The 22,183-nt window shown below is 44.4% G+C and overlaps 1 protein-coding gene across 1 annotated transcript in view; it reads left to right on the top strand.

Annotated features, from left to right (window-relative positions):
* The first annotated feature begins 2,726 nt into the window (after positions 1–2,726).
* KBTBD2 (kelch repeat and BTB domain containing 2) overlaps positions 2,727–22,183 on the top strand; it is a 68,692-nt gene continuing 49,235 nt past the window's right edge. The window contains exon 1 of the mRNA XM_073549943.1: positions 2,727–3,250. The gene's annotated coding sequence lies outside the window, so the exon portion shown is untranslated. The remainder of the gene's footprint in view (positions 3,251–22,183) is intronic.

Here is a 22,183-nt window from a genome sequence, read left to right as displayed (position 1 = left end):
CTGGTCCAGCTGCCGTGGTGGCTCACCCCCTTGGTCTTGCCCCTGACACTCCCTGTATAGGGGGTGGTTCTCATTAGGTCAGCTCGCTCTAGGTGGGTGGGTGCCATGGCCCAGAGGGTCCACTCTTTCTAAGAACGACTCAGCATAAGCTGACACTCGTCACAGTTAAGAGTACTGAACAAAGGGCACCCATCCAGACCATACGCACTAAGGAACCGCTGGAAGTCTTGATGATCGACTATCTCCTCGTTGGACACTCAGCCCGGGGTCCACAGTACTGTTTGGTGATGACCAACCATTTCTCCAAGTTTGCGGTAGTCACCCTGTCTAGAGATCAGATTGCCGAGTCGGCAGCGCGGGCCATTTGTCAAGACTTCATCCGAGTGTATGGTGCCCAAAGCGCATCTACTCTGACAAAGGTGCATGTTTCCAAGGAAAAGTGATGGAAGAACTGTATCGTTTGTATGGCATCGAGCGGTCCCATACCACCCCTTACCACCCTCAAGGCAACGGAGCATGTTAACGATTCAACCGAACCTTGCTGCAAATGCTGAGGACGTTGGAAGAGGACAAGAAGGCATGCTGGCCAGACTTCCTGCCAGAGTTGGTCTGGACCTACAACATTCGGGTCCATTCCACCACGGGTTACATCTGGACGAGAGATCATTAAGTTGAAGTTAGGACAGCCGGAAGAGCTGATGGAGCAAACAGTCACTTCATGGGTGAAGGAACATAGGCAACGATTGCAAACAATATGGCAGTTGGTGGGTCAGCAGCTACAGTAGAAAGAACATAGGAGATACCACTCTGTCCCAGGGACCGCGTATTAATCAGAGAGAAACGCCCCAGGGGTAAGCTAAGCGAGAGATGGGAAATACAGCCTTACAAAGTAATCGAGCGAGTGTATGCTGATGGCCTGGTCTACAAGGTGTAGGTTGAGAATGGGGTGTCCGCCCCTAGAGTGCTCCACAGAAATATGCTGGTCCGAGGCCCGTCCTGTACCATTGCAGCTTGAGGGTGATGCTTCACCTCCTGAACCTGTCTTGCCTGCTGGTGAAATTAATGATGCATGGTGGATCGGCCCTGACACTGTGGGGGGGCCCTCAGCTGGACAGAAATGGTAATCTTCTGGAGGTACCACTGCCGCCACGTGACGATGAGTCCAGACAAGAGCCTACTACAACTCCTGCAGCAAGTATTCCTCAGGAAGATAGTCAAGACATCCGGAGATCCCAGAGGTCTACTGCAGGGGTTCCACCAGCCCGACACATAGCATAGGGTTCTCTGTCTGTTTCTCCGCTTGTGTTTTCTCCCATATAGGTGCTGTTCTGCATTGTTAGTGTCTCTATCCCACTGCAACCTTGATGCTGTGACGTTGAGGACGACCATTTTTAAGTAGGGAGGCATGTAAGGGGGTGGCGTTGCTATGGACCGTAGAGACAAGCTGCCACTTTAAGAAACAGCACCCCCTTGGTTGGTTAAAGCAGTGGGACATTCTGCACTTCCCTGCTGTAAAGACTGTTTTGGTCTCTTCTGCCAGCACTGGAGAGGGGAGGGTCTGCTTTTCTGTGTGTGAAGAGAGAGCCGAGATTTCTGCAGGAACAACACGTGCCTGAGCTGTGAAGGAAAGACTTAGTAAACTCTTCTGTGGAAAACAAGGTGGCTTTCCTATGTTGCCGTGAGGAGCCACGAAGAAAAGACAAGAAAGGAATCCAGAGTAGGGAATCCACCGTTTCTAGGAGCATCACTGGACCTGCACACAAGGAAAAGACCACATTGCACAGAGCTTCCAGGAAGAAGTGCGCACCATCTTGCAAAGCTGCAGGTCCCCGGGAATGGACTGAGATACCAAGCTACTGTGTTAACCTCTTCTGTGCACATGCTAGGGTTTAGGATAGCCTGCAATAGAGCACGGCAGCTGTGTGGCCTGGTTAGCAAAGGCCAGATAGGTTATAGTTAGTGTAGCACCATACATTCCTTTACTGTGTTGCCAGTTGGAGAAATACACTGAGCTGTGATAGTTGGTGCTTCGTGCTGTTTGACAGCCCAGCTAGAGAATATTATCCTTGTAAATTGTCTGTATTCATTGCATTCCTGTTTCTGCATTTTCCTAAACACTGCATTCCTTGCCTGTAAAAAAAATTAACTCTCTGGTTGTCTGCACCTCATCTTGTGTACCGTAGTCTCCCTGCATAAGTGGTGGTCCCCCAGCCATCGCTTCATATGAGTTTAGTTATGAATAAATAATATCTTCACTTTTTGTATTGAAGACTTGAAATAAACTTTTTGATGATATTCTAATTTTGTGAGAAGCACCTGTATGTCCCCTATGTACAGGTAAGCAACAGCAGACACACATGGTTTATTGCCCCTGGGCGGCTTCCCCCCCACTGTGTTGTCCCCAGGATAGACCCATCTTCTGTGAGGGCTGCAGTCCACCATTTAAGGCAGGACCCAAGAACAAAGCCCTAGCCTGCACATCGCTGAGTAACCCTATCCCGTCCGCACTGCAGCCGGTGACTCACGCACTGCATCTAGAACTCTCCACACGCGGGAGGACTTAGTGGGGGGCGGCTGCAGCCAATCACATGCTCATGAAATGACGTAAAAACAAAGCCTGGAGGAGCTGAGGGGACGACGCTAGGAATGTCGTGACGTCACGAGGGGAGCACTCCACTACTTCCACACACCACAGATGACGCTCGGTGTTCCCGCCCTTATTTCACTACTGGCGCCATTTTAGTGTAGGCGCTATTACCGCGCTCTAGTGGACGCTGAGGGAAGCCGCGGTGTAATGTATGAGTGTGCCGGCGCTGGAGCAGCCCGTGAGCACTATGCCTTTATGCCTTAGTAAAAGCGCACGGTGACGTCCTCTCATCAGACGTCTGCCGCCGCACTGCAGCTCTGAAAGGAAAGGTGCAGCAATCAGCGGGGAGTGGGCGTGGCTGAGCTCGGCGGCCATCATCAATCACTGGCTGCAGACGCTCTTGCGCACTTCCGAAAGCTTCTTCTGATTTTTTTTTTTCCACGAAAACTTTATTGAAAATTCACAAAATAGTCCCAAAATTGCACCACCGCCTTCCTGCATTCTCCGCCTCGGTGTTTGTCTGCTCTCTTCCTCTCACGCACCGCTGGTTGCTGGAAGGGGGCGGCGGTGGCAAAAACGGCCCGGCGAGGTCACACCCGGAAGGAAGCGGAAAAGAGAGCGGCGGGGAAGTGTCAGGACGAGTACGCAGCGCCGCCAGCACCGGTGAGTATCATCATCATCAGTGGCTGCGGCGGTCTGTGCGTCTCTGCGATCCGCATCAGCTGGAGGGTGTCGGGGTATCTCCCACAGTCACACGTTATATCGGCGGGATGGGCAGCAGGGGGTCCGCGTCCTGCTCCGAGCGCTGAGGACAATACGGTCTCCTGATGACACTGGGCCAATGACGCCGACTGTCTCCTGATGACACTGGGCTAATGACGCCGACTGTCTCCTGATGACACTGGGCCAATGACGCCGACTGTCTCCTGATGACACTGGGCTAATGACGCCGACTGTCTCCTGATGACACTGGGCCAATGACGCCGACTGTCTCCTGATGACACTGGGCCAATGACGCCGACTGTCTCCTGATGACACTGGGCTAATGACGCCGACTGTCTCCTGATGACACTGGGCCAATGACGCCGACTGTCTCCTGATGACACTGGGCCAATGACGCCGACTGTCTCCTGATGACACTGGGCCAATGACGCCGACTGTCTCCTGATGACACTGGGCCAATGACGCCGACTGTCTCCTGATGACACTGGGCCAATGACGCCGACTGTCTCCTGATGACACTGGGCCAATGACGCCGACTGTCTCCTGATGACACTGGGCCAATGACGCCGACTGTCTCCTGACGACACTGGGCCAATTTGCTGGGGCAGTGTACATATTCTCCTTTGTGTTTTCTGCCCTATTAGGTTGGTTGCGTCACTGTCAGTTGTGTGATGTCATAGAGTATGATCAGTTGTCCCAGGAGTGCGCCATGTCTCCTTCATTAGCATGGGAGGGCTCACAAGTGGCCGCCACCTCTTTTCACACCTCTGCATGTTAAGTTATAGCCACCATCTGAGAGGAACAAAGCTGATGTCCTGTGTTCTGCCCAGTGTACAGCCTGAGGCAGCACGGATGCTCATCAGAATGAGCCCCCTGGGTCCTGCAAACACTGTGCCACCTGGCATAGCCCACCTGTAATTTTTGCAGTGGGATGTGTGATTTTATGTACCTGATGGAAAGGCATTGTCTGGTTATAAATAATCCATCCCAAATTGCTATTGGGGACTTGGATATAGGGGGCACTTAGTTGTACTGTCCCCTATAAGACAGCATTATTCCTGCTTAGTATATTATGTCAGCAGTCTAGTACTAATGTCCATTATTTTTTGAGTTTATATCCTAATGTTTGCAGTGTTGAGGACCCTCGACCCACCCACCATTAAATGATGCTGTTCTACTTATTGCGGTAAGGGCTGTGGAGTCGGTAAGCCAAACCTGCGACTCCGACTCCTCAATTTCCCTTACTCCGACTCCAACTCCGACTCCACGACTCCGACTCCCACACATATTGCTTATATTTGAGTGAAAAATTTATTGTAGTACAATGTGAACCTCAGACATTTAATCATTTTTATGATCCAATAATCAAGATATTTAGATAGAACAGAATATATATTGGTGTACTACCCGGTTTTCATTCTTTTTGGTACAGATACGATATGGATAGACAGATATGGATAGATAGAACAGATTTCTAATCTGCTTTTGCTATTGAAAACATTATCTATGAGCTCAAAAACCTTTCAGGTGATGCGTTTTTTTTAAAAAGATGATCAGCTTTTGCAGCTGAAAAACGTATCCTCAAAAAACACAGGAAAAACGCTGTGTGTGAATGTAGCCTTAGATCAGGAATAGAACAGCCATTTATAGGACATTTCATAACTTTCCCAAACTCCTATGAAAAAATATTCAGCACATCCTGCATTGAATTACTGTACCCAATTTATTATATATTTTAGGAGTCGGAGTCGCTCCATTTTATACCGACTCCAACTCCGACTCCGACTCCACCAAAATGAGCTCCGACTCCACGACTCCGACTCCACAGCCCTGGCGGTAAGGGGAATGTAACAATCAGTGATTGGAGGGCAGGGGAGTCAAAAATCATCAATTCTCCGGACTTCTGTCTCTCAGCGAATCCATCGCTGGCTGCTTTCCTTGAGGCCGGATCAACCCGATTCCCTTCGGAATTTGTCAAGGAGAGTCAGACCCCATACACAACAGATAATCGGCGACATTTATCTTAAATGGGTCCTGTCACTCGAGTCATGCTGCTCACGTTGTGGGCGCCATGAATCAGAGCCTGCATGGAGGATTACAGCCAGGTGTGCTTTCTCAGAAAGGCTCTGGCAATTGAAGAAAAACATTGAAGATCTGGCTGGGGAATATAGGTAGAGATTTGCTCAGTCTGGCACAGCCGCTGGCCGGCTTATCTCTGCCGCATCCAGTTGGTGGAGAGGTCTCCCATGTGTGTATATTGGCAGGGCCTAGAAATGAACTATGGCAGTGAAGCAAGTGGAGGGACACCCCGGACAAGTCTTGTCTCTTCCTGTGGTCCCTGTCTGAATACCAGACTGTTTCAAAGAATAATATACCTGGCTGCAGTCGTGCATGCGGGCTCTGCCTCCTGCCGCCTGGGGTTTGGGCAGCACAAGTGAACATTAACACTCAGGTGATGCTGATAAGTCAGTATACTCAGACTGGGTCCTTTTAAGAGTTTAATCAATTAGCAACAGTACAGAGTGGGTACAAAAAGCACTTGGGGTTGTTTCCTGATGTCAGAGAATTGCATGGGGACCATTTTGTGAACATGACGCATATCTAATCCAGGCCTTTTTCTCCTTCATGGCTTTTCCTTGTACAGGTTCTGCCTGTAGTGGCTGGAGGCTAGCCGCTCTGATGTCTCCCATGCACAGCACATACAGACATAAGGGATTGCTGCTAGTCTGTCAGTGGCACACATTGAGTCTGCAGCATCTTGGGGGACCTGACACAGCAGAACTGAGCCTTGTAACACTTACTAGGAGGACGCAGAGGGCCAGTGCTGCTCCTCCTCTGTACTCCCCGTTCTGTACACTTCAATAGGCAGCTGTAATCTGATTTCTCAGTGAAGCTGTGGCACATGGTTTGAACAAGATGAATTCTACCCGTTTTTCACAATAAATGACCAGTTTATGGTTCGTGTGAATCAATACTGGAAAAAGTAACTGATTTCAATGGTAAAATATAGCAGAGTTTCTTCTCTTCACTTGTACTGTAGATTTAGGCAAAGTTTGTTATCCCCTTCACTTCTGAGCTTGTTTTCATCTTCCTGACCAGGCCAAATTCTACAATTCTGACCCTTGAGGTGATAACTCTGGAACGCTTCAACGGATCTCACGGAGTCTGAAGCTGTAGATTTAGGCAAAGTTTGTTATCCCCTTCACTTCTGAGCTTGTTTTCATCTTCCTGACCAGGCCAAATTCTACAATTCTGACCCTTGAGGTGATAACTCTGGAACGCTTCAACGGATCTCACGGAGTCTGAAACTGTTTTCTCATGACATACTGTACTTCATGATAGTGGTAAAATTAGTTCGATATGACTTGCGTTTATTTTTGAAAAAACGGAAATGTCAAACTTATTTTTATTCCCTGAAAGCGTAGAGATATGTGACACAAAATAGCTAACAAATAACATTTCCATCATTTCTACTTTGCATCAGCATCAATTTTGAAACAATTTTTTTGTTAGGAAGTTAGAAGGATTAAGTTGACCAGGGATTTCTTTCTTTTTTTTTTTTTTTTCCCACAACAAAATTTACAAACCCAATCTTTTTGTTTTAGGACCACATCACATTTCAAGTGACTTTCGGGGCAGTCTGTATGACTGAAAATACCCAAAAGTGACACCATTCTAAAAACTAACCACTTCAAGGTGCTCAAAATCACATTCCAGAAGCTAATTAACTCTGCAGATGCTTCACAGGAACTGAAGCAGTGTAGAAGGAAAAATTAACATTTCATTTTTATTTTTTTTTCAAACATTTTTTTTTACTTCAGACCCCAATTTTTTATTTTCACAAGAGTAACAGGAGAAAATGTGCCCCAAGAATTGTTGGACAATATCTCCCGAGTACATCGATACCCCATATGTGGGGGAAAATTACTGTTTGGGCGTACGGCAGGGCTTGGAAGGGAAGGAGCAAAATTTGACTTTTTGAGCGCAAAATTGGCTAGAAACTAGAGCTGATGCCTTGTCACATTTGGAGAGCCCCTGATGAGCCTAAACAGTGAAACTACCCCCCACTAGTGACCCCATTTTGTAATCTAGACCTCCCAACCAAAGGAATTTATGTAGGTGTCTGGTGAGCACATTGGTGAACCCCCAGGTTCTTCACAGAAATTTATAACGTTGACCCGAGAGGAAAAAAAAAATCTTTTTTTTTTTCTACAAAAAATGTTCTTTTAGCTCACATTTTTTTTATTTTCACAGGGGAAACAGGAGAAAATGGACATCTAAATTTGTTCAATTTCTCCTGAGTACGCTGGTAACTCAATTGTGGGGGAGAATTACTGTATGTGGTGGCATATGTGAGTTGTGCATCAGTTGTGTAAGTCAGAAATGAACTTATTAGTCCATGGATGAGTGGTAAACTGTGAAACAGTCTTTTATACACAGACCAGGTTTGTCAGGGCAGGTTTCACTCTAATAAATGGTGTCCTTGTCTATCCCCATTCTGTAACACATTCTGCACCTTTTATAGACTTTTCTCTCTTTTCAGTTTGAGGGACCTCACCAGGCAAATGTTGTCCTGGTACAACATGGGCACTTTCAGTTTCGGAAGTTCTGTGGACCGCTCCTTGAATTTTGCCAAATGTTAGGGCCTTGATCACTACTTCGCACATGGTGATAGAACGTATGCATTGTACAATGCCGTCTGTACGATGTGCACGGCCAGCTTCTTGTATCACATCTTGGTTTTTCTCTTGGCACTGTGCAGCTGATGGACTTGATCAGAGAGATCACCTCCCCCATGTTTATTTTTTTTTTTTTTTACCCTAGTACACAGTCTGGTTTGGTGACCTGTGTAGAGGTACTTCCGACTCCAAATCCATAGCATTGCCTCACTACTGAGCATGTACATAAAGTACAACACAGGTTCATCTCCGCTCAAAACAGAGATCCTTAGATCAGGAATAGAATAGTCATTTATTGGACGTTTTATAACTTTCCCAAATTTATTATGAAAACCTTTACAGCACATTCTGAACCCAATTCATTATCTATTTTCAGAGTCATTCCATTTTACTCCGACTCCACAGCCCTGCCCATAACTCATTTCTACTCTCTCTACAGGGTTCCAGTTGGAAAATGGAGTGGGATTTTGGGATAAAAATTGTTGGGCGTACAAATTTGTCGGTCACCACGAGGTTTACAAAATCCTCCAAGAAAAAGTCTTTGAAAAAGTCAATTTCTGTGAGGCTGGTGGTGTCAAATTGGATTCCTGATTACGCCACAAAATCAGGATTCTGTGGCTCATAATTTTCAGGAGACTAGTTTGTTCCTCTGTTTCTGAGAATCAGTTTTTGGAAAAATATGCTAATGAGGCTGTAGATCTGAAGCCTCAGTTACTCCATCTCTATTCCCCACCCATTACCACCTGCTACTGTTTGAGTGCTCCTTTACCTGAAAAACACACAGCATACAGGTTATTAGTAGTGATGAGTGAACATGCTCAGGTAAGGTGTAATCCAAGTATGCTCGAGTTCCCGCGGCTGCATGTCTTGCATCTGTCAAACAGTCGTGAGACATGCAGGCTCGAGGACACAAACATATATTATTCGAGCACGCCGAAGTCACTCGGTGAGCACTTGAGCATGGTCAGATAACCCCTTATCTGAGCACGTTTGCTCATTTCCAGTTATCAGTCAAGCAGGAGGCTGTGTCGGCGCTGGGCATGGAATAGAGCTTGAGTGACGAAGGAACCAGATCTACCATAGTCCTTCAGCCTAATTTACATATCAATTTAAACTTTGATTCTCAGTAACAGAGGAACAGACTAGCCTTGTTTAAGTATTGCTGGACTTGTCTTTGACAGAGCTACAGTTAGGTTCATATATATTTGGACAGAGACAACATTTTTCTAATTATGGTTCTAGACATTACCACAATGAATTTTAACCAAAACAATTCAGATGCAGTTGAAGTTCAGACTTTTACCTTTCATTTGATGGTATCCACATTAAAATTGGATGAAGGGTTTAGGAGTTTAAAAACAGGGTGGCACATGTTAAGGAGCTGAAACTCCTAAACCCTTCATCCAATTTTAATGTGGATACCCTCAAATGAAAGCTGAAAGTCTGAACTTCAACTGCATCTGAATTGTGTTGTTTAAAATTCATTGTGGTAATGTCTAGAACCAAAATTGGAAAAATGTTGTCTCTGTCCAAATATATATGGACCTAACTGTATATGCACATATGGTTTGGGGAGTGAAAGCCTACTAACAGATTCCCTTTAACCCCTTAGCGACAGAGCCAGTTTGCAGCTTAATGACCAGGCCAATTTTTACAATTCTGACCACTGTCCCTTTATGAGGTTATAACTCTGGAACGCTTTACTGGATCCTGCTGATTCTGAGATTGTTTTTTCGTGACATATTGTACTTCATGTTAGTGGTAAAATTTCTTCGATAAGTCTTGTGTTTATTTATGAAAAAAACAGAAATATGGCAAAAAATTTTAAAATTTTGCAATTTTAAAACTTTAAATTTTTATGCCCTTAAATCAGAGAGATGTGTCACATAAATTTCTTAATAAATAACATTTCCCACATGTCTACTTTACATCAGCACAATTTTGTATGCAAAATTTTTTTTTGTTAGGAAGTTATAAGGGTTAAAAGTTGACCAGCGATTTCTCATTTTTACAACAAAATTTACAAAGCCATTTTTTTTAGGGACCACATCATATTGAAAGTCATTTTGAGGGGTGTACATGACAGAAAATACCCAAAAGTGGCACCATTCTAAAAACTAGACCCCTCAAGGTGCTCAAAACCACATTCAAGAAGTTTATTAACCATTTAAGTGCTTCACAGGAACGAAAGCAATGTGGATGGAAAAAATTAACATTTACCTTTTTTTTGGAAAAAAATTACTAAAGAACCAATTTTTTTTATTTTCACAAGTGTTAAAAGAGAAAATCAGCCACAAAATTTGTTGTACAATTTCTCCTGAATACGCCGATACCCCATATGTGGGGGTAAACCCCTTTTTCAGCACACGGCAGAGCTCGCAAGGGATGGAGCACCGTTTGACTTTTTCAACGCAGAATTGGCTGGAATTAAGATCGGATGCCATGTTGCGTTCGGAGAGCCCTTAATGTGCCTAAACAGTGGAAAACTCCAACAAGTGACCCCATTTTGGAAACTAGACCCATGAAGGAGCTTATCTAGATATGTGGTGAGCACTTTGAACCTTCAAGTGCTTCACAGAAGTTTATAACGTAGAGCCGTGAAAATAGGAAATCCATTTTTTTTTCCACAAAAATGATCTTTTCGCGCCCAAATTTTTATTTTTACAAGGGTAACAGGAAAAATCATACACCCGCAGTTATTATGCGATTTGTCCTGAGTACACTGATACCCCATATGTGGGGGGGAACCACTGTTTGGGCGCATGGGAGAGCTCGGAAGGGAAGGAGTGCCATTTTGGAATGCAGACTTTGATGGAATGGTCTGCGGGCATCATGTTGCGTTTGCAGAGCCCCTGATGGGCCTAAACAGTGGAAACCCCCCACAAGTGACCCCATTTTGGAAATTAGACCCCCTAAGGAACTTATCTAGATGTGTGGTGAGCACTTTGAACCCCCAAGCGCATCACAGAAGTTTATAAACGCAGAGCCGTGAAAATAAAAAGTCTTTTTTATTTCCACAAAAGTGATTTTTTTTTAGACCCCAATTTTTAGACCCCCAAAGTTGGTAAATAGTGGAAACCCCTCAATTCTTGCTCCAACCCTAACCCCAACACACCCCTAACCCTAATCCCAACCCTAATCCCTAATCCTAACCCTAATCCTAGTTCGCCCTAACCCCTAACCCTAACCCTAGCCTAACCCTAACCCTAGCCTAACCCTAACCCTAGCCTAACCCTAACCCTAGCCTAACCCTAGCCTAACCCTAGCCCTAGCCCTAACCCTAGCCCTAACCCTAGCCCTAACCCTAGCCCTAACCCTAGCCCTAACCCTAGCCCTAACCCTAGCCCTAACCCTAGCCCTAACCCTAGCCCTAACCCTAGCCCTAACCCTAGCCCTAACCCTAGCCCTAACCCTAGCCCTAACCCTAGCCCTAACCCTAGCCCTAACCCTAGCCTAACCCTAACCCTAACCTAACCCTAGTCTTAGCCTAACCCTAACCCTTGCCTAACCCTAACCCTTGCCTAACCCTAACCCTAGCCTGACCCTAACCCTAACCCTTATGGAAAACTGAAAAAAAAAATATTTTTTTTATTTCATTATGTGTGCCTATATAAGGGGGTGATAAACGGGGGGGTTATGTACTATTTTTATTATTTTGATCACTATGATCGTTTATCATAGTGATCAAAATAATGAATGGAATCTGCCAGCAGGAGCCAGCAGATTCCCGGCGGGCGCACTGCGCATGCGCCCGCCATTTTCAAGATGGCGGCGCCCATCGGATGACGCCGGCGGGCGCGGGACCACCGGGAGGGGACGGAGGACAAGGGAGAGGTACCGGGAGGGGACCGGGTGGATCGGGGACCCTATTTCTCTATCCTCTGATGTGCGATCACATCAGAGGAAAGAGAAATTAAATGTAAAATCGCGGCTTTTTTTTTTTTTTGCGGTCGCCGTTATAGGGTTAATAACGGCGATCGCAAAAGCGGGGGTCAGTAAAAACCGACCGATTCATGTTCTCTGGGGTCTCGGCTACCCCTGGCAGCCGAGACCCCGGAGAAAATCCGACACTGGGGGGAGCTATTCACTTAAATCACAGCGCCGTGAATTAACGGCGCTGTGGTTTAAGTACCCTTAATTACCGCCGTTAAAAGGCGTATCGGCGGTCGTTAAGGGGTTAAACTGCAGTTCTCATTTAAACACTTGAGAGGTTCCCCACATTATGGATAATTGAAGGAGTACTAGCTGCAAAATAAAAATTGATTGTCCAAAGATTTAGTCCTCTGCTAACAGGATTTTGCACCTATATCCGTGTTTTTCTTACATAGGGCATGTGTGTTGTGTGACTAGTTAGACAGTTTGCATGGGAGTCACGAGCAAGTCGCTTGTTTTTCCTACGATGGCCATGATGCTGCAGGTTAGGCGTTGTAATTAGTGATGAGTGAGTATACTCGTTGCTCGGGTTTTTCCCGAGCATGCTCGGGTGTCTCCGAGTATTTTGGCGTGCTCGGAGATTTAGTTTTCATCGCCTCAGCTGCATGATTTGCGACTGCTAGACAGCTTGAATACATATGTGGAATTGCCTGTTCGTTAGGGAATTCCCACATGTATTCAGCCTGTCTACAAGTCGCAAATCATGCAGCTGAGACGACTAATTCTAAATCTCCGAGTACGCCAAAATAAAATGCTCAGCGATCACCCGAGCATGCTCGTGGACATCCGAACAACAATGCCAGTCGCTCATCACTAGTTGTAATGCAAGCTCTTTGCTCTTCATTAGATGGGATATCACAGTGAAATGCAGCCATCTTCATATTGCATAACCAGTGTTGCAATGTGGCCCATTCATAGGATATGCCATAAATCGCTATATATAAAAATGAATATATGTGTATGTATCAGCTACGCCCATTGCACATAGCCCCACCCAATCACTAAGCATCTTTCATTTCACCAGAGAGCTGAGCTGTGATTGGTTGCTATGAGCAACAGTTTTCCCACTCTACAACACCTCAGCAGACACTGACCGGGTGGGAGAAATCTAGCATCCCTGGCAACATAAGCTCCCAGCCATTGTCTGCCCCCCAGAAAGGAGCAGAGAGCACATGACAGAAATGAATCCTCCTCCCATGCCCATATACCCATCACACATCCTCCATCCCATAGTCCCATAGGCACATCTTCCCTCTTAAAGGAATCTCTGGTATGGAAGTTAGGGCAAATCCCTCAGCACTCTGATTCTGACCCCAGGCCTCTCTTAAAGGGATCCCCGGTATGGAAGTTAGGGCAGTTCCATTCAGCTCTCTGGTTCTGACCCCAGACTGACGGGATGATGTGGCATATTAGAGGTAGTAGTCCGGTGGCTCTGATAGGATGATGTGGGGTATTAGGGGTAGTAGTCCGGTGGCTCTGGCTGACAGGATGATGTGGGATATTAGAGGTAATAGTCCGGTGGCTCTGACTGGATGATGTGGGATATTAGAGTGAGTGTGGCTATGCAGAGTGGGCGGGGCTATGTACACATATATATATACACACACACAAACACACACTGTTCAAAAAAATAAAGGGAACACTAAGATATTACTGAATGAAATATCGCAGCTGCAAATCTTTATTCATTACATAGTGGCATGCATTGAGAACAAGAAAAGATAAAAATGATCAATGTAAATCAAAATTAATATCCCATGGAGGTCTGGATTTGGAAGGATACAGAAAATCAAAGTGGAAAATCAAATTACAGGCTTATCCAGCTTCAGTGGAAATGCCTCAAGACAAGGAAATGATGCTCAGTAGTGTGTGGCCTCCACGTGCCTTTGACCTCCCTACGACACCTGGGCATGCTCCTGATGAGTCGGCGGATGTTGTCATGAGGGATCTCCTCCCAGATCTGGACTAAAGCATCCGCTAACTCCCGGACAGTCTGTGGTGCAACGTGACGTTGGTGGGTGGAGCGAGACATGATGTCCCAGATGTGTTCAATTGGATTCAGGTCTGGGGAACGAGCGGGCCAGTCCATAGCTTCAATGCCTTCATCTTGCAGGAACTGCTGACACACTCCAGCCACATGAGGTCTGGCATTGTACTGCATTAGGAGCAGGGCTGTGGAGTCGGTAAGCCACAGTTGCGACTCCGACTCCTGGATTTTATCAGGCTCCGACTCCGACTCCTTCATAAATGGCCAATTCATAACAACAAATTTACTGTTGTAAAATATTAAACATCGTGCTTATTCAGTTTCTCACCATCATATAATTAATCAGACCACTTAGAGCAAAAACTACATTTATTAGAATACAATTAGAATATAGCAAATAACTTTTATAAACTTTTCTAAACTGTAAGTAAATATGCAATAAACACTTTTATGCAGTTAATAAGAAGAAATCTATAAATTTGTCCTCAGAAAAAGTATTGCCTCTGTCAGATCCTCCTTCATGGATGCCCTCAAATCTGATCTAATTATTTTGAGAGCAGAGAACAACCTCTCTACACTAACTTGTGTTGGTGGCAAAGCAGTAACCACTTGGGCAACATCTCTGACAATGTCAGGATACAGAGGAATCGCTTGTTGCACTGTTATTTTTGATGAACGGTCAAATTTCTCAATTTCTTTTAGTGCACATGAAAAATTCTGCTGAAATGTACTGGCTGTGTTCCTTGATGGGGATGACTCTTCTATGCGGGAACGCTTTGCACGGTCCTTGTGATCCAAATATTTTTCGAAATTAAATTCTTTATCAGTTGATGATGAGGGTGAAGATGTGGCAGGACGACCAAATTCTTCTTGTTCCTCCTGACTGTTCTGCAACCCTTTCATCCTTACTGCTATTTCAAACAGAGCTTCTTTTCCTTTACTTAGCTGTTGATCATCTAGAAGAATCCGATGCATTGGGTCTACATAAACAGCTGCCAAAAGAATGTTATTTTGTAATAGTAGCTCCTCTCTCCGTTTCTTTGATGTAGCAATGCCACTTGCAATTAACCCTCCTCTTTGGGACAGGCGAAACATCAGGTTCTTCCACTCCTTTAAGAAAATACCTGGAGTTAAGTCCTCTGCTTGTAATTTTTTAGTCACTGTAAATGGGTGCTCTAGCAATTTTTCCAGCTCAGTCACCTGATTCCACTGACTTTCATTTAGCGTCAGTTGAGGGTTAGCCATGTCTACAAGAAAGGTTTTCAGTTCAACCAAGCGCTGAATCATTAAGTAAGTACTGCCCCATCGTGTGGCTTGATCAATAATTGCCCCTTTTCCAGCACGTCTCTTCAAAATTGAGTCAACTTTAGGGGTTCTGGCAACAGTAGCCAATTTTCTCACCTTGCCAATCAGTGCAGCAGCATGTCCTTCTTGCAGACTGTCTCTTATAGCCAGCTGTAGCGTATGCATAACACAGCGCATGTGATGAATGAAAGAACATATTGACACAGTTTCAACAAGATCATCTAAACTATCATGTTGCTGTTCATCTGAAGCAACTTCAGTTTGCTCCTCAGTTACAATACTGTGTTCCTCTATTTCAAACATTTCTGTGTCTGTGGACCCAGAATGTTCTTCTAGCTGCTGGTCACCATCATTACTCTCATTCATTAGCTTAATAGTACTTATATTTGAAGCATTGTCAGTTACGACAGAAAGAACTTGCTCTTTTTTAAGTTCATAGTCTTGCAGAACCTTTTCCACCAAGACCTGGAGAAACTCACTGGTGTGATGAGCTTTGGTGTCTTTTACTGCCAATGTCTTGGTAACTATTTCATTTTTATCACAAACAAATCGGACATTGATGGCAAAATAGTTCACTCTGTGACGTGTGCAGGCATCCATTTTAAGAAACAGAAAGCGTCCCTTGAGAGTTTTTTTAAGTTCTTCCTTTTGTTTAAAAGCTTCTTCGATTACTAATTTTCTAATACTCTCTCTCTCCAGAGAAACACCCAGCTTGCGGGCAATTTCCCCATTCAGACACACCAAAGCTGGTCGTGAAAATAATGAAATAGGCACACTATCCTTTACAACAAGCTCTATGATCTGTTTTTTAAATGTATCTACTGTCATTGTCACAGTAACTTTGTCACTGACAAAATATCTTGCAACTGATGGCTGCAAAGTTCTCTGCTCCTTTGTTTGGCTGGAAGAGCTGGGCACTGGTTCATTGGTTTGGATGCAGTCTTTCTCATCCACTGCTTTGAGTACTTCTGGATGAAAGCGCTGTAAATGTCTCTTTAGATTAGAAGCTCTGGTAGGAGCATTTTTATCTTTGCCTGAATATGCACTCATCTTGGCTTCACAGCATTTGTTTTCGTCTAGATCATTTGTCATACACAGAAAACATTGTCTGTCAATCTTGAGTGATGGTGAAATGTTCAAATACAGCTGATTTAATGTGATGCTTCTTTGACATTCTCAGGTTTTTAATTCTGCATTCACAATCCAAATGACAATTGTTTTTCCTAAAAACAATTGTACAAAATTATTGCCAGGTCGTACAACTGATATAGTGGTCAGTAATACTGTTATTATTCCTCATGTACTCACAGTTAACTGATGCAAAGTTTGTTGAAAGGATAATACTTCTTACAGTCTTCCTCTTCTGAGTAGCAGGCAGCTGTGAGATGCTTGGAAGACGCACACCTAGTATGATCTAGTCTAGAGGAGGAGCTTTACTACTAAGAATTTGCCACACATTTTCACTTTCAGTTTCATACATTGTAAGTAAGGGGGTTGGGGCAGCATGAGGTTAACCAAGTATAAGATTAGATAAGGGCAGTGGAGAACAGTGACACACAAGAAGTAAGAAATGTCTCTATCTCCAGCAGAACTGCTTATCACTGTTGTTAATAGTTTGAGAGAACATATATATTTGTGTAACATTTATAAAATTCATATGAAAGTTCAATTATGAAATATTAATACATTTTTTTTACAGCTGGAGTCGTTACATTTCTACCGACTCCGACTCTGACCAAAACTGACTCTGACTCCACGACTCCGACTCCACAGCCCTGATTAGGAGGAACCCAGGGCCAACCACACCAGCATATGGTCTCACAAGGGGTCTGAGGATCTCATCTCTGTACCTAATGGCAGTCAGGCTACCTCTGGCGAGAACATGGAGGGCTGTGCGGCCCTCCAAAGAAAAGCCACCCCACACCATTACTGACCCACTGCCAAACCGGCCATGTTGAAGGATGGTGTGTGAAGAGCACAGGGCGCAAGTGGCGAATTTGCCAATCCTGGTGTTCTGTGGCAAATGCCAAGCATCCTGCACGGTGTTGGGCTGTGAGCACAACCCCCATCTGTGGACGTCGGGCACTCGGACCATCCTCATGGAGTTGGTTTGTAACCGTTTTTGCAGACGCATGCACATTTGTGGCCTGCTGGAGGTCATTTTGCAGGGCTCTGGCAGTGCTCCTCCTGTTCCTTCTTGCACAAAGACTGAGGTAGCGGTCCTGCTGCTGGGTTGTTGCCCTCCTACGGCCCCCTCCATGTCTCCTGGTGTACTGGCCTGTCTCCTGGTAGTGCCTCCAGCCTCTGGACACTACGCTGACAGACACAGCAAACCTTCTTGCCACAGCTCGCATTGATGTGCCATCCTGGATGAGCTGCACTACCTGAGCCACTTGTGTGGGTTGTGGAGTCCATCTCATGTTACCATGAGTGTGAAAGCACAACCAACATTCAAAATTGACCAAAACATCATCCAGAAAGCATTGGTACTGAGATGTGGTCTGTGGTCCCCACCTGCAGAACCACTCCTTTATTGAATGTGTCTTGATAATTGCCAATAATTTCCATCTGTTGTCTATTCCATTTGCACAACAGCATGTGAAATTGATTGTCAATCAGTTTTGCTTCCTAAGTGAACAGTTTGATTTCACAGAAGTTTGATTTACTTGGAGTTATATTCTGTTTAATTTTCCCTTTATTTTATGCCCGGGCAACACCGGGCTCTTCAGCTAGTGTATGAAAAAAACAGAATTCCAGCCATATAGTGCCAATTTATCATGGTAAATTAGAAGTCAGTTCATAAACATTGTAATGACACTTTAGCCTGACGAAGGCTAACATCTGGGCCGGGTGCCATTCCAGCAGGAGGAGATGAATACAGGCATCTTATCTTTCTATACACCTTTGCTCACTTGGGTTTGACAACACTCGTATATAGCTTTTTTTTTTTTTTTTTTTTTTTTTTTTTTTTTTTTTACACACTCTTAAGGTACTGTCACACTAAGCGATATCGCTAGCAATATCGCTATAACTTGTGACGTCATAGCGATATTGCTAGCGACATCGCTGTGTCTGATACTTACCTACGACCCGCTCCCCCGCTGGTTATCTCTGATCGCGCGAGAACGTCCAGGACTGTTTCTCGTCATCAGCTTCCTGTGGAGAGACGAGTGACGAGCGTGGAGCCGGGCGGGAGGACGCAGGATCGCCTAGTGTGACAGGTAATTAGCGACCCCCGTCCCCAGCGATGTCGCTGGTGAGATCTGCCTGTGTGGCAGCTCACTAGCGACCACTTAGCGATGTACCAGCGATCCTGACCGCATCATATCGCTGGTCGGTATCGCTGGTACATCGTTAAGTGTGACAGTACCTTTACACTGTATTACTTTGACAAATCACTCAATGCTTGTCACAGGTAACTGCATTAGTGATGAGCGAACGTGCTTTGATAAGGTGTTATCCAACTATGCTCTGGTGCTAACAGAGTGTCTTTGGCGTGTTCAAAAAATATATTCGAGTCCCCATGACTGCAGGTCTCGCGACTGTTGGGTAGCTGCAACACATACAGGGATTCCCTGTTTGTTATAGGCAATCCCTGCATGTATTGCCGCTTTCGAGCTACTGCGGGGACTCAAATATATTAGAGCATGCCAAAGTCACTCGGTTAGCCCACCAGCATGCTCAGATAACACCTCACTAGAGCATGTTCGCTCATCACTACTAATGGTCTTTGTTGATGACCTATGCAATGATTACTGTGCCATGAGTTCTATTAATGCAGAGAGGAGGAAATAGGGTAGTATTTTATGTAAAGAAGTTATCTGACATATTAATAGCTTTTAGTGAGTGTCACCATGTCTGGATTTCATTATGGATGTAGTGTACTTTCACCACCAGCCTGTGCTCCAGTGTTGGTATCTGAGGTGTTGGACTGCTGAGCCCACTACTAGCTGCACAGCTTCCTTCCACATGGTCTACATGAATCTTGGGTGTTATCCAGTCCATAGATGAATATCTTTTTTTCATCAGTAATGGGATTTGACAGCTGATCAGAATGATAGAGAAGCATATTTTAACATTTACTCTTAGGTTACAAAATGTACAGTAAGACAGGACAACATACGTTATCACATGTTCGTATGCTTCCATGGAATGTCTGTCACTGCATCACCTATAGGTTCCCATTGTAAAAATACTATGCAGGATGCACAGCACGTGAAATAAATTATTGCGCACGTCACCAATTTTCTAAGTAAATATATTAGTAAAGGTGTTATTGGCATGAAATTCTTACCAAATGTTAGTAAAAAAAAACATACAATCCACAAAGGCAAACAAATCAAAACATAGATTCCATAAATTATGTGTAATAATGAGAAGACACAGGGAAAAAGTATTGCACACACTTACTGACCTTTATTTAATGCTTGGTACAAAAGCCTTTGTTAGTGATGACCTCTTCTAGACGAGACGCCTCCTTTATTGAGAGACTAGTCACACGCATTGATGAGATGTGATTTCTTTTTTTTTTTTTTGCCTATTCTTCCACATAAACACACTTTAAATCCTGAAGCTTCTGTGGGCTCCTTCTACTTGTATGACCTCTGAGCTTTAGTTCCTTACATAAATTTTCTATTGGATTCAGGGCAGGTGATTGGCTCGAACATTATAGGAGCTTAATTTTTTTTTGTCTCTGAAATAAATTGAAAGTTTCCTTGACAATGTATTTGGTATCATTGTCTTGCTGAAATGTCCACTCTTGTTTCGTCTTCATCATCCTTGTAGGTGGCAGCACATTTTTTTATCAAGAATATCTTGGTACATTGGTCCATTCATGCGTTCAATTGTATGAAATTTGCCAGTGCCGTATGCTGAAAACTGCTTACAGCTTCACAGCAAGATGTTCCCATTTCCAAACTTCAATGTTAGTATAGTGTTTTTGGGGTGATATGCAGTGCCTTTTGGTCTTTAAACATGGTATGTATTGGCAACCAAAGAGTTTATATTCTGGTCAGATGAGACCAAAATTTTTCTCCCGTATATCTCACAGGCTTGTCTAAATGTTGTTGAGCAAACTTTAAATATGCTTGATCATGCTTTTTGTTAAGCAATGGCGTCTTGTGTGGTGAGCATGCATACATAACCAGAGTAAAAGCAATACACTAGCGATGAGCACACCTAAGAAAAGTGTGCATACAGGCAATGGAGGTTGGGTGCATTACTTATAGTTTTCTTTCAAAGGATTGTAACTACAGGTATTTCTGTAGCTCTCCACAGGTGGACAATTCTTTTGATTCTTTTCACTCTTCTCTCTTTTCTATCTTGTGGGAAACACCTGGTCGTGGCCGATTTATGGTAAAATTGTGTTCCTGATTATTGCCCCAACAGTGCTCACTTCAGTATGTTTTGCATTGATAAGGTTTTGAAGGTCTTGAGACAGCTCCCTGGTTTTACCCATCATGAGGTGTGTCTTGTGTGGCACCTTGGCACTGAGACGCCTTTTTATAGGCCATCAGTTGAACCACCTAATATTATTTTTCACTAAGTGGCAGGATTGCTTTCTAATTACTGATAGTTAAGCTGGTGTCAGGACTTTCCATAGCTTTTTGCACCTTTCTTGTTTAATACTTTTTCCTTGTGTTATTCCTCATTCTTACACATAATGAATGTATGGACATCTATGGTTTGACTCGTATATCTGTGTGGATTGGATGACTTGTTACCGACATCTGGGGAGAATTTTTTTGTTTCTAGAACCTTTAGTAATATATTTACTTAGAAAATTGGTGACTTGTTCAATACTTATTTCACCTGCTGTGTATTCATTACTCCATGCCTCTGTATAGAGAATTGTAGAAGTCCATCAGTTCCTCTATATTAGGCCGGGGTCACACTTGCAAGAGACTCGCACGAGTCTCGCGTCTCAATAGAAATACGTGCAGCCGCACACTCCGATCCGGAGTGCTGGGTATTGAGACGCGAGCAGCGTCGGACTGGCCCACCGGAGAACCGGTGGATTCTCCGGTGGGCCCTGGCATCTGGTGGGCCCTGGCACCTGCTGGCATACAGGGCCAGCAGTTGCCTAGGGCCCCCGCTGCTCCAGGGGCCCCCAGCCAGTGGTGTGTCGCACACCATGCAGCTGCTATGGGGGCCCCTGCCAGCGGAGCAGCAGCGGGTGTCAGGAGGCAGGAGCCCCTGTCCCCGCTGCTAAAGAGAAATGAATATTCACTGCGAAGCAGTGAATCTCATTTCACAGTCTCCACCCCCAGAGGCCCCGCCCCCAGCCCAGTAAGCCGCTCTGTATCAGGGCCGGCGCCGCCCTCAGTCCTCTCTCCTCCTGACTCACAGCCAGTGCGCGATGACGTCACTACATCACGCACCCGCTGTGTGTCTGGCAGAGGGGACAGCTCCTGACACTGAAGCCGGGATCAGAGTGGGAGCGAGGAGGAGAGGTGAGTATTGTGTTGTTTTGTTTTTTTTTTATATCTCTCTCGCTCTCTCTTATCTGTTTCTATCTATCTATCTATCTATCTATCTCTATATGTCTCTCTCTCTCTATCTCTCTTATATCTATCTATCTTTCTATCTCTATCTATTATCTATATCTATCTATCTCTATCTATCTCTATCTATTTCTATATCTATCTCTATCTATCGCTCTATCTTTATATCTATCTTTCTATCTCTACATCTATCTCTATATCTATCTCTATCTCTATATCTTTCTATATATATCTCTATATCTATCTATTATGTCTATCTCTATATCTATCTATCTTACTCTATCTATCTCTATATCTATTATCTCTATATTTATTATCTATCTAGCTACCATCTATATCTATCTATCTTTATCTATATATATCTCTATTTAATATCTATATCTATCTATTTCTATACCTATCTATCTATTTATCTATCCGTTATCTATCTCTATATCTTTTCTCTGTATCTATCTATCTCTATATC

The sequence above is a fragment of the Dendrobates tinctorius genome, unplaced genomic scaffold (genome assembly GCF_039654945.1).
Source record: "Dendrobates tinctorius isolate UK_male_01 unplaced genomic scaffold, ASM3965494v1 ptg000162l, whole genome shotgun sequence".
Lineage (NCBI taxonomy): Eukaryota > Metazoa > Chordata > Amphibia > Anura > Dendrobatidae > Dendrobates > Dendrobates tinctorius.
This window is presented reverse-complemented; position numbering and strand designations above follow the sequence as displayed.